This window comes from Cyprinodon tularosa, unplaced genomic scaffold (genome assembly GCF_016077235.1).
Source record: "Cyprinodon tularosa strain WSP-4 unplaced genomic scaffold, ASM1607723v1 ctg1612, whole genome shotgun sequence".
NCBI lineage: Eukaryota > Metazoa > Chordata > Actinopteri > Cyprinodontiformes > Cyprinodontidae > Cyprinodon > Cyprinodon tularosa.
The window spans coordinates 52,300-69,777 of NW_024038452.1; the positions used below are offsets into that span (position 1 = coordinate 52,300).

At 36.6% G+C, this 17,478-nt stretch overlaps 1 pseudogene; it reads right to left on the minus strand.

The window, feature by feature from the left end:
• Positions 1-213: 213 nt before the first annotated feature.
• LOC119780524 lies at positions 214-17,473 on the minus strand (annotated as a pseudogene).
• Positions 17,474-17,478: the final 5 nt, after the last annotated feature.

Sequence of the window (17,478 nt, forward strand, 5' to 3'; positions counted from 1 at the left end):
AATGCTGTCAATGCTATTTCTTTTGAATAGAAAACTCTCCTTGGATGGAAGAGAAATGTCTTCAAACTTGGAGACTAAGTCCAGTGGAATGATTTTAAACTTTTCTGGATGAGAATCTTCAGCTGCATCCTGCTAATGATGATTGGACATTAAATCTGTCAATCACCTCAGACAGAAAGATTAGGATTGGAGGAAACCTTTGGAACATCACCAGGAGAATAAATGAGCCTTCAGGGTCAGACTAGTCAGCTTTTAATGGTTGGAGCCTGAAACAGGAGTCAGACTGGATCAGTTAGGACTTCTGCGCCAGCAGCGTGCTCAGTTTGATCTTCCCGTCCATGGAGGCCGTGAGGCAGGTGCCGCAGTCCACCGCCGAGGACCAATCCACCGTCACCACCGGGGCTCTGTGTCCGCCCAGCGACAGCACTCGCTCCAGGGCCGGCTCTTCACCCGTCAGCTGGAAGAGGAGCAGCACAGAGTGATGACCTTTGATCCAACATGTCAGCTTCTATCAAACACACATCTATGCTGATATACACAGCAGGCAGGTTTGCATGAACTAAAGATAAAAGAGACTTTGGAGATGCTCAGAAAGGAGGAGTTACCTTCATCCTGTCAAATTAAAAGCTTGTTGATAAAACAGAGTTTTAATCTCTAAGGGTTGAAGTGATATTTGCTTCTTTCAGCAAAGCTCCAGTTTACCATTGGATCCAGTTATCCTAGCGCGCTGGGATTGGGCAGATGATGTCATCATCTTCCTCTGACTCACCCAGAGAATCCTGGAAGCTCTGTGAGGATCATGGTCTTTGATTTCTCCACTGCTTTCAGCTCCATCCAGCCAGGATTCCTAAGCTGGAGCTGCCAGCAGTGGACCAGAACATGTCCCACTGGGTTCTGGACTACCTCTGCCCCCCACAGTGTGTGAGGACACAGGGCTGTGTCTCTGATAGGTTGGTCTGCAGTACGGGGGTCCCACAGGGAACAGTGCTGGAACCGTTCCTCTTCACCCTCTGCCCTGCAGACGTCTCCATCAGCTCCCCACACCGCCTCCTCCAGACCTTCTCTGACCTTTCTGCCATAGTTGGCCTCATCTCAGGTGGAGACGACTCAGAGGACAGACAGGGACCCAGAACTCGGTGGTCTGGTTCCAGTAGAACCACCTTAGGCAGATCCACCCCACTGACACCGATGAACATCCAGGGAACGGACACTGAGGTAGCTGTGATTGGATGCCCTCTGGAAACAGACGGATCCCCCCCCCATACTGGTTCAGCTGGTGCTGAACTGGACAGCTCCTTCAGTTACAGACTGCTGCACCTTAAATGCACCAGGGAGCGTTATCACAGATTCTTCCTCCCAGCAGCTGGAAGACTCTAGAACCATCCCATCAACCTCAACCAGTTCTTCCATTCAGGCTGATTCTGCTCAGTTTCTACCTTAGTCAGTTATAATATATAAATATATAATAAAATATAATAACCTGCTGCTGCCATTCTGCTCGTCTCTGATGTTGCTGCTATTTTCAAATTACTGTAAAAATGTCCATAGCTGCTTATTGGTTATTTATTCTCCAGTTTTATATATAAAACACTTTACAATATTTTATTGTTTATTTTTTTATGTTATTCTTATACATTTTTCTAAGGTCCACATTTATGTGACCATTTTTTCTATTATCCTTTTGTTGCTGTAAACAGCAGAATTTCCCCATTGTGTGAAAATAAAGGAATATTCTACTCTATTCTATTGTATTAAGTCTGGAGCAGAAACAGCATATCTACGTTATACTGAGAGGAGGAGCATAGAAAACGGATGTAGATGTGCGAGAGAAAGAAGTGTGATGGAGGCGGACGTACTTTGTAGACGAGTCCTCCGGCGCTGGAACAGGTCAGGACATGTTGTCCTTCAGAGTCGAAGGCGAACAGTCGGCCCCTGGGGACCTGGACCTTCAGAGAGTGAAAGTGACATCATCAGGCCATTCCCTCACCACTGTGAACAGGCTCCGCCTCATTCCAACCGGCCGCACGGGGAGCGTGCACCGTCTGTGACTTTCTACCCGTACTCAGCCGGCCCCCACCTGTTTATAGCCGCTGTATCCGGACAGGACGAAGGGGCCCGTGGCGTCCTGCGGTAGAACCTGCTCTGACTGCTTGACGCCGCAGCGGTGGATGTTCCACTGGATGAACTGCAACCAGACACATGGAGTTACAGCCTGTGGCCTGCGGGGGCAGCAGAGTCCCCCACGCGCCGCTCACCTTCCCATCCTCTCCCACACTGAACACTGTGTTCTCGTCGTAGCTGAACTCCACGCTGTAAACCTCGCCGTCATGAGCTCTCCAGCTCATGGCGCTCTCGTATCGCTGCATATCTGCAGCAGGAAGAGGGGAGGAGTCAGTGGGACTGAACAGCGGCGGATAAAGATGTGGGAGAGTCTGATGAGACCAACCAAAGAGTCTGATGACGCCATCAGCAGCTCCCGTTACCAGCAGGTTCCCATTGTGGTTGAAGGCGGTGCAGTTGATGGCTACTGGTTCTGGTTCCAGAGAGAACTGGAGCTGGAAGATAAACCATCAGAGTCCATGAAAACGCGTGGATCGACGCTCAGACAGGTCTGCTCTGATCAGCTTCACGCTGCTGCTTCCCCACCTGCTGTTTGACCGTCTTGGTGTCCCAGAGGAGCAGCTGACCCGACACTGGGGGATGGGGCGAGAAGAGGGACGGCGTAGGCTCCTCCGGGAGCGAGGAGGAGCAGGCGCGAGAATGTCGAAGGTTGAAGCCGATGGGCTGCAAGCTGTTCGACTAGAGGCAGGGTATGATGTTGTGTTGACATGATTCAATGCTGCGATGGGCACTTTGACTGGATGCTTTTAAGTCGGAGGGAGGGGCAACTTTCGCGGGGGGGGGTTGGGGGTCTTTTGGTATATGTTGGGGGTGATGCTTTATTTTTTGGGGGGGGGGTGCTGCGTGATGGGGTGACGGGGGAGTTCTGAATGATGATGATGTGGGATTCTATTGTAGGGAGGGGGTAGAGGGGGGTAGGGTAGTGGCTAATGTGGGTGAATGAATTGAATGGATGAATGAATGAATAATGATGAATGATGAATGAATGAATGATGAATGATGAATGAATGAAAGACTGAATGATGAATGGAAAACTGAATGAATGAATTGAATGATGAATGAATGATGAATGAATGAATGAATGATGAATGAATGAATAATCGATATGAATGATGAATGAATGAATGAATGAATGAATGAATGAATGAATGAATGAATGAATGAATGAATGAATGAATGAATGAATGAATGAATGAATGAATGAATGAATGAATGAATGAATGATGAATGAATGAATGAATGAATGAATGAATGAATGATGAATGAATGATGAATGAATGAATGATGAATGAATGAATGAATGAATGAATGAATGAATGATGAATGAATGAATGAATGATGAATGAATGAATGAATGAATGAATGATGAATGAATGAATGAATGAATGAATGATGAATGAATGATGAATGAATGATGAATGAATGATGAATGAATGAATGAATGAATGAATGAATGAATGATGAATGAATGATGAATGAATGAATGAATGAATGAATGAATGAATGAATGAATGATGAATGAATGATGAATGAATGAATGAATGAATGAATGAATGAATGATGAATGAATGATGAATGAATGAATGAATGAATGAATGAATGAATGAATGAATGAATGAATGAATGATGAATGAATGATGAATGAATGAATGATGAATGAATGATGAATGAATGAATGAATGAATGAATGAATGAATGAATGAATGAATGAATGATGAATGAATGAATGAATGATGAATGAATGATGAATGAATGAATGAATGAATGATGAATGAATGAATGATGAATGAATGAATGAATGAATGATGAATGAATGAATGAATGAATGAATGATGAATGAATGATGAATGAATGATGAATGAATGAATGAATGATGAATGAATGAATGAATGAATGAATGATGAATGAATGAATGAATGAATGAATGAATGAATGAATGAATGAATGATGAATGAATGAATGAATGATGAATGATGAATGAATGAATGAATGAATGATGAATGAATGAATGAATGAATGAATGAATGAATGAATGATGAATGAATGAATGAATGAATGAATGAATGAATGAATGAATGAATGATGAATGAATGAATGAATGAATGAATGAATGAATGAATGAATGAATGAATGAATGAATGATGAATGAATGATGAATGAATGAATGAATGAATGAATGAATGAATGAATGAATGAATGAATGAATGAATGAATGAATGATGAATGAATGAATGAATGAATGAATGAATGAATGAATGAATGAATGAATGAATGAATGAATGAATGAATGAATGAATGAATGAATGAATGATGAATGAATGAATGAATGAATGAATGAATGAATGAATGAATGAATGAATGAATGAATGAATGAATGAATGAATGAATGATGAATGAATGAATGAATGATGAATGAATGAATGAATGAATGAATGAATGAATGAATGATGAATGAATGAATGAATGAATGATGAATGAATGAATGAATGAATGATGAATGAATGAATGAATGAATGAATGAATGAATGAATGAATGAATGAATGAATGAATGAATGAATGAATGAATGAATGAATGAATGAATGAATGAATGATGAATGAATGAATGAATGAATGATGAATGAATGAATGAATGAATGAATGAATGAATGAATGAATGAATGAATGAATGAATGATGAATGAATGAATGAATGAATGAATGATGAATGAATGAATGAATGAATGAATGATGAATGAATGAATGAATGAATGAATGAATGATGAATGAATGAATGAATGATGAATGAATGAATGAATGAATGAATGAATGAATGAATGAATGAATGAATGAATGAATGAATGAATGATGAATGATGAATGAATGAATGAATGAATGAATGAATGAATGAATGAATGAATGAATGAATGAATGAATGAATGAATGATGAATGAATGATGAATGAATGAATGAATGAATGAATGAATGAATGAATGAATGAATGAATGAATGAATGAATGAATGAATGAATGAATGAATGAATGATGAATGAATGAATGAATGAATGAATGAATGAATGAATGAATGAATGAATGAATGAATGAATGATGAATGAATGAATGAATGAATGAATGAATGATGAATGAATGAATGAATGAATGAATGAATGAATGAATGAATGAATGAATGAATGAATGATGAATGAATGAATGAATGAATGAATGAATGAATGAATGAATGAATGAATGAATGATGAATGAATGAATGAATGAATGAATGAATGAATGAATGAATGAATGAATGAATGAATGAATGAATGAATGAATGAATGAATGAATGAATGAATGAATGAATGAATGAATGAATGAATGAATGAATGAATGAATGATGAATGAATGAATGAATGAATGAATGAATGAATGAATGAATGAATGAATGAATGAATGAATGAATGAATGAATGAATGAATGAATGAATGAATGAATGAATGAATGAATGAATGAATGAATGAATGATGAATGAATGAATGAATGAATGAATGAATGATGAATGAATGAATGAATGAATGAATGAATGAATGAATGAATGAATGAATGATGAATGAATGAATGAATGAATGAATGAATGAATGAATGAATGAATGAATGAATGAATGAATGAATGAATGAATGAATGAATGAATGAATGAATGAATGAATGAATGAATGAATGAATGAATGAATGATGAATGAATGAATGAATGAATGAATGAATGAATGAATGAATGAATGAATGAATGAATGAATGAATGAATGAATGAATGAATGAATGAATGATGAATGAATGAATGAATGAATGAATGAATGAATGAATGAATGAATGAATGAATGAATGAATGAATGAATGATGAATGAATGAATGAATGAATGAATGAATGAATGATGAATGAATGAATGAATGAATGAATGAATGAATGAATGAATGAATGAATGAATGAATGATGAATGAATGAATGAATGATGAATGAATGAATGAATGAATGAATGAATGAATGAATGAATGAATGAATGAATGAATGAATGAATGATGATGAATGAATGAATGAATGAATGAATGAATGAATGAATGAATGAATGAATGATGAATGAATGAATGAATGAATGAATGAATGAATGAATGAATGAATGAATGAATGATGAATGAATGAATGAATGAATGATGAATGAATGAATGATGAATGAATGATGAATGAATGAATGAATGAATGAATGAATGAATGAATGAATGAATGAATGAATGATGAATGAATGAATGAATGAATGAATGAATGAATGAATGAATGAATGAATGAATGAATGAATGAATGAATGAATGATGAATGAATGAATGAATGAATGAATGAATGAATGATGAATGAATGAATGAATGAATGAATGAATGAATGAATGAATGATGAATGAATGAATGAATGAATGAATGATGAATGAATGATGAATGAATGAATGAATGAATGAATGAATGAATGAATGATGAATGAATGAATGAATGAATGAATGAATGAATGATGAATGAATGAATGAATGAATGAATGAATGATGAATGAATGAATGAATGAATGATGAATGAATGAATGAATGATGAATGAATGAATGAATGAATGAATGAATGAATGAATGAATGAATGAATGATGAATGAATGAATGATGAATGAATGAATGAATGAATGAATGAATGATGAATGAATGAATGAATGAATGAATGAATGAATGAATGAATGATGAATGAATGAATGAATGATGAATGAATGAATGAATGAATGAATGATGAATGAATGAATGAATGAATGAATGAATGAATGAATGAATGAATGAATGAATGAATGAATGAATGAATGAATGAATGATGAATGAATGATGAATGAATGAATGAATAATGAATGAATGATGAATGAATGAATGAATGAATGAATGAATGATGAATGAATGAATGAATGAATGAATGAATGAATGAATGAATGAATGATGAATGAATGAATGAATGAATGAATGAATGAATGAATGAATGAATGAATGATGAATGAATGAATGAATGAATGAATGAATGATGAATGAATGAATGAATGAATGAATGAATGATGAATGAATGAATGAATGATGAATGAATGAATGAATGAATGAATGAATGAATGAATGAATGAATGAATGAATGAATGAATGAATGATGAATGAATGAATGAATGAATGAATGAATGAATGAATGAATGAATGAATGAATGAATGAATGAATGAATGAATGAATGAATGATGAATGAATGATGAATGAATGAATGAATGAATGAATGAATGAATGAATGATGAATGAATGAATGAATGATGAATGAATGAATGATGAATGAATGAATGAATGAATGAATGAATGAATGATGAATGAATGATGAATGAATGATGAATGAATGAATGAATGAATGAATGAATGAATGAATGAATGAATGAATGAATGAATGATGAATGAATGAATGAATGAATGAATGAATGAATGAATGAATGAATGAATGAATGAATGAATGAATGAATGAATGAATGAATGAATGAATGAATGAATGAATGAATGATGAATGAATGAATGAATGAATGAATGATGAATGATGAATGAATGAATGATGAATGAATGAATGAATGAATGAATGAATGAATGAATGATGAATGAATGAATGAATGAATGAATGAATGATGAATGAATGAATGAATGAATGAATGATGAATGAATGAATGAATGAATGATGAATGAATGAATGAATGATGAATGAATGAATGAATGAATGATGAATGATGAATGAATGAATGATGAATGATGAATGAATGAATGAATGATGAATGAATGAATGAATGAATGAATGAATGAATGACTGAATGAATGATGAATGAATGAATGAATGAATGATGAATGAATGAATGAATGAATGAATGATGAATGAATGATGAATGAATGAATGAATGAATGAATGAATGAATGAATGAATGAATGAATGAATGATGAATGAATGATGAATGAATGAATGAATGAATGATGAATGAATGAATGAATGAATGAATGAATGAATGAATGAATGAATGAATGAATGAATGAATGAATGAATGAATGATGAATGAATGAATGAATGAATGAATGAATGATGAATGAATGAATGAATGAATGAATGAATGAATGAATGAATGAATGAATGAATGAATGAATGAATGATGAATGAATGAATGAATGAATGAATGAATGATGAATGAATGAATGAATGAATGAATGAATGAATGATGAATGAATGAATGAATGAATGAATGAATGAATGAATGAATGAATGAATGAATGAATGAATGAATGAATGAATGAATGAATGAATGAATGAATGAATGATGAATGAATGAATGAATGAATGAATGAATGAATGAATGAATGAATGAATGAATGAATGAATGAATGATGAATGAATGAATGAATGAATGAATGAATGAATGAATGAATGAATGAATGATGAATGAATGAATGAATGAATGATGAATGAATGAATGATGAATGAATGAATGAATGAATGATGAATGAATGAATGAATGAATGAATGAATGAATGAATGAATGAATGAATGAATGCAATGAATGAATGATGAATGAATGAATGAATGAATGAATGATGATGAATGAATGAATGAATGAATGATGAATGAATGAATGATGAATGAATGAATGAATGATGAATGATGAATGAATGAATGAATGAATGAATGATGAATGAATGAATGATGAATGAAGGATGAATGAATGATGAATGAATGAATGATGAATGATGATGAATGATGAATGATGATGAATGATGAATGATGACTGAATGATGAATGAATGAATGAATGAATGAATGAATGAATGATGAATGAATGAATGAATGAATGATGATGAATGAATGAATGAATGATGAATGAATGAATGATGATGATGAATGAATGAATGAACTGATGAATGAATGATATGAATGAATGAATGAATGATGAATGAATGAATGAATGAATGATGAATGATGAATGACTGAATGAATGAATGAATGAATGAAATGAATGAATGAATGAATGAATGATGAATGAATGAATGAATGAAATGAATGAATGAATGAATGAATGAATGAATGAATGAATGAATGATGAATGAATGAATGAATGAATGAATGAATGAATGATGAATGAATGAATGAATGATGCATGAATGAATGAATGAATGAATGATGAATGAATGAATGAATTAATGAATGAATGAATGATGAATGAATGAATGAATGACTGAATGAATGAATGATGATGAATGAATGAATGAATGAATGAACTGAATGAATGAATGAATGAATGATGAATGAATTGAATGAATGAATGATGAATCGAATGATGAATGAATGATGAAAGATGAATGAATGAATGAATGAATGATGAATGATGAATGAATGATGAATGAATGAATGAATGAATGAATGAATGAATGAATGAATGATGAACTGAATGATGAATGAATGAATGAATGAATGAATGAATGAATGAATGAATGAATGATGAATGAATGAATGAATGAATGAATGATGAATGAATGAATGAATGAATGAATGAATGATGAATGAATGAATGAATGAATGATGAATGAATGAATGAATGAATGAATGAATGAATGAATGAATGAATGAATGATGAATGAATGAATGAATGATGAATGAATGAATGAATGAATGAATGATGAATGAATGAATGAATGAATGAATGATGAATGAATGAATGAATGAATGAATGAATGAATGAATGAATGAATGAATGAATGAATGATGAATGAATGATGAATGAATGAATGAATGAATGAATGAATGAATGAATGAATGAATGAATGAATGAATGATGAATGAATGAATGAATGAATGAATGAATGAATGAATGATGAATGAATGAATGAATGAATGAATGAATGAATGAATGATGAATGAATGAATGAATGAATGAATGAATGAATGATGAATGAATGAATGAATGAATGAATGAATGATGAATGAATGAATGAATGAATGAATGAATGAATGAATGAATGAATGAATGATGAATGAATGAATGATGAATGAATGAATGAATGAATGAATGAATGAATGAATGAATGAATGATGAATGAATGAATGAATGAATGAATGAATGAATGAATGAATGAATGAATGAATGATGAATGAATGAATGAATGAATGAATGAATGAATGAATGAATGAATGAATGAATGAATGATGAATGAATGAATGAATGAATGAATGATGAATGAATGATGAATGAATGAATGAATGAATGAATGAATGAATGAATGAATGAATGAATGAATGAATGAATGAATGAATGAATGAATGAATGAATGAATGAATGAATGAATGAATGAATGATGAATGAATGAATGATGAATGAATGAATGATGAATGAATGAATGAATGAATGAATGAATGAATGATGATGAATGAATGATGAATGAATGAATGAATGAATGAATGAATGAATGAATGAATGAATGAATGAATGAATGAATGAATGAATGAATGAATGATGAATGAATGAATGAATGATGAATGAATGAATGAATGAATGAATGAATGAATGAATGAATGAATGAATGAATGAATGAATGAATGAATGATGAATGAATGAATGAATGAATGAATGAATGAATGAATGAATGAATGAATGAATGAATGAATGATGAATGAATGAATGAATGAATGAATGAATGAATGATGAATGAATGAATGAATGATGAATGAATGAATGAATGAATGAATGAATGAATGAATGAATGAATGAATGATGAATGAATGAATGATGAATGAATGATGAATGAATGAATGATGAATGAATGAATGAATGAATGAATGATGAATGAATGAATGAATGAATGAATGATGAATGAATGATGAATGAATGATGATGAATGAATGAATGAATGAATGAATGAATGAATGAATGAATGATGAATGAATGAATGAATGAATGAATGATGAATGAATGATGAATGAATGAATGAATGAATGAATGAATGAATGAATGAATGATGAATGAATGAATGAATGAATGAATGAATGAATGAATGAATGAATGAATGATGAATGAATGAATGAATGAATGATGAATGAATGAATGAATGAATGAATGAATGAATGAATGAATGATGAATGAATGAATGAATGAATGATGAATGAATGAATGAATGATGAATGAATGAATGATGAATGAATGAATGAATGAATGATGAATGAATGAATGAATGAATGATGAATGAATGAATGAATGAATGAATGAATGATGAATGAATGAATGATGAATGAATGATGAATGTATGAATGAATGATGAATGAATGATGAATGAATGAATGATGAATGAATGAATGAATGAATGAATGAATGATGAATGAATGAATGAATGAATGATGAATGAATGAATGAATGAATGATGAATGAATGAATGAATGAATGAATGAATGAATGAATGATGAATGAATGAATGAATGAATGAATGATGAATGAATGAATGAATGATGAATGAATGAATGAATGAATGAATGAATGAATGAATGATGAATGAATGAATGATGAATGAATGAATGAATGAATGAATGAATGAATGAATGATGAATGAATGAATGAATGAATGATGAATGAATGAATGAATGATGAATGAATGAATGAATGAATGAATGAATGAATGAATGAATGAATGATGAATGAATGATGAATGAATGAATGATGAATGAATGAATGATGAATGAATGAATGAATGAATGAATGATGAATGATGAATGAATGAATGAATGAATGAATGAATGAATGAATGATGAATGAATGAATGAATGAATGAATGATGAATGAATGAATGAATGAATGAATGAATGAATGAATGAATGAATGAATGAATGATGAATGAATGATGAATGAAATGACTGCTGAATGATATACATGAATGAATGAATGAACATGAACTGAATGAATGAATGAATGATGACTGATGAATGGATGAATGAATCGAAGAATGAATGAATGATGAATGAATGATGAATGAATGAATGATGAATGAATGATGGAAGATGAATGATGAATGAATGATGAATGAATGAATTAATGTGAATGAATGTGAATGAATTGAATGATGAATTGATGATTTAATGAATGATGACTGATATGAATGATGACAGAATGATGAATGAATGGAATGATGACTGAATGAATGACTGACTGCAATGATGAATGAATGAATGCAATGAATGATGAATGAATGATGAATGAAGGAACTGATGAATGAATGAATGCTTATGAATGCTGCAATGACTGCAAGCATGATGGCCTGCACAGCCTGCTGCCATGCCTGACTGCGAACTGACTGAATGCTGCCTGCCTTCCTTGCCTGCACTGATGAATGAAGATTCCATCCATCATCCATCCATCAGCCATCTATCATCCTTCTCCATCCATTCCATCATCATCCATCCATCCATCCATCCATCATCCATCATCCATCCTTCATCATCCAGCATCCATCACATCATCAATCCCATCCATCCATCATCCATCCATCCATCATCCATCAGCCATCCATCCATCCATCTTCCTGCATTCAATCCCATCCATCCAATCCTTCATCCATCATCACCTCCGTATACGCTCACTGCACAGAACTTCCATACATCCATCACATAACATCTCACGCTCTCCTTGCGATATCCATCGCCTTCATCCATTCTCCTTCCTTCCTTCTTTCACATACATCCAGACAATCCATCTTCACCATCATCCAGCCATTCCAGTCTTCCAGCCTGCCATACATCCGTATCTATCCAGCCATACCATCTTAATCATCCTTCTTCCAATCTATCCAATCCATCCTTCCATCCTTCATCCATCCTTCCGCCATCCATCCTCATCCTTCATCATCCACCATAAATCCAGATCCCGCATCCTTCTTCCTTCCTTCATCCTTATCTTCATCCATCCATAATCCTTCCATCATCCATCCATCCATCTCCATCCATCCATCCATATCATCCTTCCATCATCCATCCATCCATAATCCATCCATCCATCCATCCATCCATACACCTACCACTTATCCATCCATCTTCCCATCATCCATCCATCCATCATCCATCAATCATCATCCATCACACCCATCCTTCCATCCATACATCCATCATCCATCCATCCATCATCCATCATACATCCTTCAGTCCATTCCATTCCATCATCCATCCATCATCATCCATCCATCTTACATCCATCAGCCATCAATCAATCATCAATCCTATCATCCTCTTCATATCAATTCCAGCTTCCAGCCATCATTCAATCAATCCATCATCTTCAATCATCCATCCTTCATCCTTCATGCAATCCATTATTCCATCAATCCATCATCCATACTTACTTCATCCTCCATCCTCCATCCACATCCATCATCCATCCATTCATCCTCCATCATCCATCCAATCATCCATCCATCTCATCCATCATCCATCCATCATCCATCCATCCATCCATCATCCATCCATCATCATTATCATCCATCCATCCATCCATCCATCATCCATCATCCGATCCATATCCATCATCCATCCCATCCATCATCCAGTCCATCATCCATCATCCATCATCCATCCTCCATCATCCATCATCCATCCATCATCCATCCATCCATCCATCCATCATCCATCATCCATCATCCATCCATCCATCCATCCATCATCCATCCATCCATCATCATCCCATCCATCATCCATCATCATCAATCCATCAATTATCCATCCATCATCCATCCATCCATCCATAACCCATCCATCCATCATCCATATCCATCCATCATCCATCCATCCATCATCATCCATCCATCATCCATCGATCCATCATATCCATCCATCCATCAATCATCCATCCATCCATCCATCATCCATCCATCATCCATCCCATCCATTCATCCTCCATCCATCCATTCATCCATCATCCTCCATCCATTCATCCATCCACCATCCATCCATCCATCTTACACCTACCCAACTCATCCGGTCCCATCATCCATCATATCCATCCATTCATCTCACATCCTTCACTCCATCACACCAATACAATACATCCATCCAGTCCATCATCCATCCATCCATCTCCATCATCCATCCATCATCCATCCATCCATATCCATCCACATCCATCATCCTTCATCCTCCATCTTCCATCATCCATTCATCCCATCCATCCATCATCCATCATCCATCCATCCATCATCCCATCCATCATCCATCATCCATACATCCATCATCCATCCATCCATCCATCATCCATCCATCCATCTCCATCCATCCATCCATCCATTCATTCCATCCAACCATCATCCATCCATCCGTCATCCATCCTTCATCCATCCATCCATCATCCATATCCGTCCATCATCCATCCATCCATCATCATCCATCATCATCCATCATCCCTCCATCCATCCGTCCATCCATCATCATCCATCCATCCATAATCCATCATCCATCCATCATCCATCCATCCGTCCATCCAACCATCATCCATCCATCCATCATCCATCATCCATCCATCCAGTCCAATCCATCCATCATCCATCCATCATCCATCCATCCATCCATCATCCATTCATTCCATCCATCAATCCATCCATCCATCCATCCATCCATCATCATCCATCCATCATTCATCCATCCTCCATCCATCATCCATCATCATCCATCCATCATCCATCCTCCATCCATCCTCCATCCTCCATGCCATCCATATCCAATCATCCAGCATCCGTCCATCATCCATTCAATCCGCATCATCATCCATCCTCCTCCATCATCCATCCATCCAGCATCAATCCATCATCCATCCATCATCATCATCCATCATCATCCATCCATCCATCATCCATCCTCCACCATCCTCCATCCATCCATCCATCATCATCCATCCAGCATCCATCCATCATACCATCATTCCATCATCCATCCATCATCCATCCATCTCCATCATATCCAATCCATCCAGCCATCCATCCATCATCCATCCATCCATCATCCATCCATCATCCATCCATCCATCCATCCATCATCCATCCATCCATCCATCCATCCATCCATCCCTCATCCATCATCCATCCATCCATCCATCATCCATCCATCCATCTTCTCTCCTACAGTGTTTATATTCTGATCACTGCTGCACCTCAGAAATGGAAATGTTCATTTTTACCGCGCAGCTGAAGCTCATTCACTGAAAGCTGTAACACTCTGGAAACAAAATGCAATAAAGTGAGTCTAAATGTCTTTTAGAAGGAGTGCCAGTAATCAAAGCGCTAACATGAAGGCCATTAGCAGCTCCGCGCTTCAGATGTTAATGGTGTGCTAAACTCTCCGCTGCTCTAAACCGGGATCATGTTTAGTTCAGGCTTAGCAGTGGATTAAAGCTTCACTTCCTGTCATTTAAACTTTCAGAAGCTCTGAGGGAAAATGGCTTCTTCACACTGTTAGCATGTAGCAGCTAATAGGTCTGCTAGCTTCTCTCAGCCATAAGTTTAGTGCTCCAGTCAAGGCTCTGACCTAAATATGACTGCGATACCAAGTCAGGTCTTACTGCAGAAACAGTCGCACATCTTTACTGTCTAACAGCGGAGCAGGTAGCTAGCAGCTAACTTTCTGCCATGTTATCCTGATTCTTTCAGGCATGTGACTCATCAAAGCCTAAAGCTGCTGATTAAGCTAATTGGCCCTCTGAGGCGTAAAACCGTCTCCACCTGCTGGAGGTTTCCCTGCAGCATCCTTCATCTACCTGTTCGTACCGTCAGACGATGTTTTATCAGACATCCCTGCATCTCTGTCCCAATCTGATCTAATCACCGCTGGGATTTCTGCTCTGCGTAGCTCTGATCCAGATATTGATAGGTTAGATTTTATCATCATCGCTGATTAGTCCAGAGAGGCGGGTTCACCTGGGATGAGTTTCATTGATGTTCATCTCATAGAGATTCTTCTTGGCTTCTGTATCATAGAGTCGCACCGTTCCGACACCGCTGCCTAGCAACAACTAGCCAGAGACAAAAGCATTCAGAACAACAGGCATGCTACATGCTAATCAGTGCTAGCTGCTGTCCAGAGCTAAAGTCTTCATGCATCCTGCAGACAGAAATGCCTCCATTCAGGCGTTTGAGGCGCTCTCTGAGACGGAGAGAAGGCCTGATGAAGACTTTGGCTCTAGGCAGAGTTTGGCCAACCGGAAGGTTTTACCAGTCGGTCTGGTTTGGTCGCCCACTCCAGGCACAGCAGAGGAGACTTGGACATGATGGTGGCTTTGGTCTGCATCATGGGGTTGAAGGACCACACCTGAGGAGGCAGGAGGAAAGCTTTTAAAGCCTCCTTGACCAAAACATCATTTTACCACAATGGAAGGTAAAATAATCCGACCTTGACGACGCCGTCCACATCCAGACTGGCCACCCGGCGACCAGAACTGTCCACCCTGCAGGTCAGCAGAGGGAGAAAGGTGAGAAAGGAGGCGGCGGTGATGGGTGGAGCTGATCAGGGCTCAGTCCAAACCTGCAGTGCATGATGGAGGAGTGGTGTTCTCCGTACTCCTCCTGACTCAGCTTGATGAAGGGCTGCTCCACCGGCAGAACCTCCTCTCTGCTGGACGGATCAGCAGGCTCCTCTGAGACGCTCCTGGCAGGAGGAGGATCCACTTCCTCTCCTCTCCTCTCTGATGTCTGAGTGACACGGCAGAATGAAGCGACCTGCTCGGGTTTAGCGAGTGCTTGATCTGCGGGGGAGTACCTGAAGGGGAGGTCTGGAGAGGAGCTCCTTCCTCTCCTTCTCGTGCTCCTGGATTCTCTTGTGTCTGAAGTTTGGGTTTGTTGTCTGCAGAGACTGAGAACTGGGATGTTCACTGGATGCTGATTGGCTGGAGGCCTTCGCCTCCTTAGGATGAGAAAAGTCTTTAGACTTCGCCTGAAGACAGGGCAGAGAGTCCCAATGGAACCACTGGACTGACTGGAACCACTGGACTGACTGTTTAATGGACTGGAACCACTGGACTGACTGTTTATTGGACTGGAACCACTGGACTGACTGGAACCACTGGACTGACTGTTTAATGGACTGGAACCACTGGACTGACTGTTTAATGCACTGGAACCACTGGACTGACTGTTTAATGGACTGGAACCACTGGACTGACTGTTTAATGGACTGGAACCACTGGACTGACTGTTTAATGGACTGGAACCACTGGACTGACTGTTTAATGGACTGGAACCACTGGACTGACTGTTTATTGGACTGGAACCACTGGACTGACTGGAACCACTGATTGACTTTTTGGG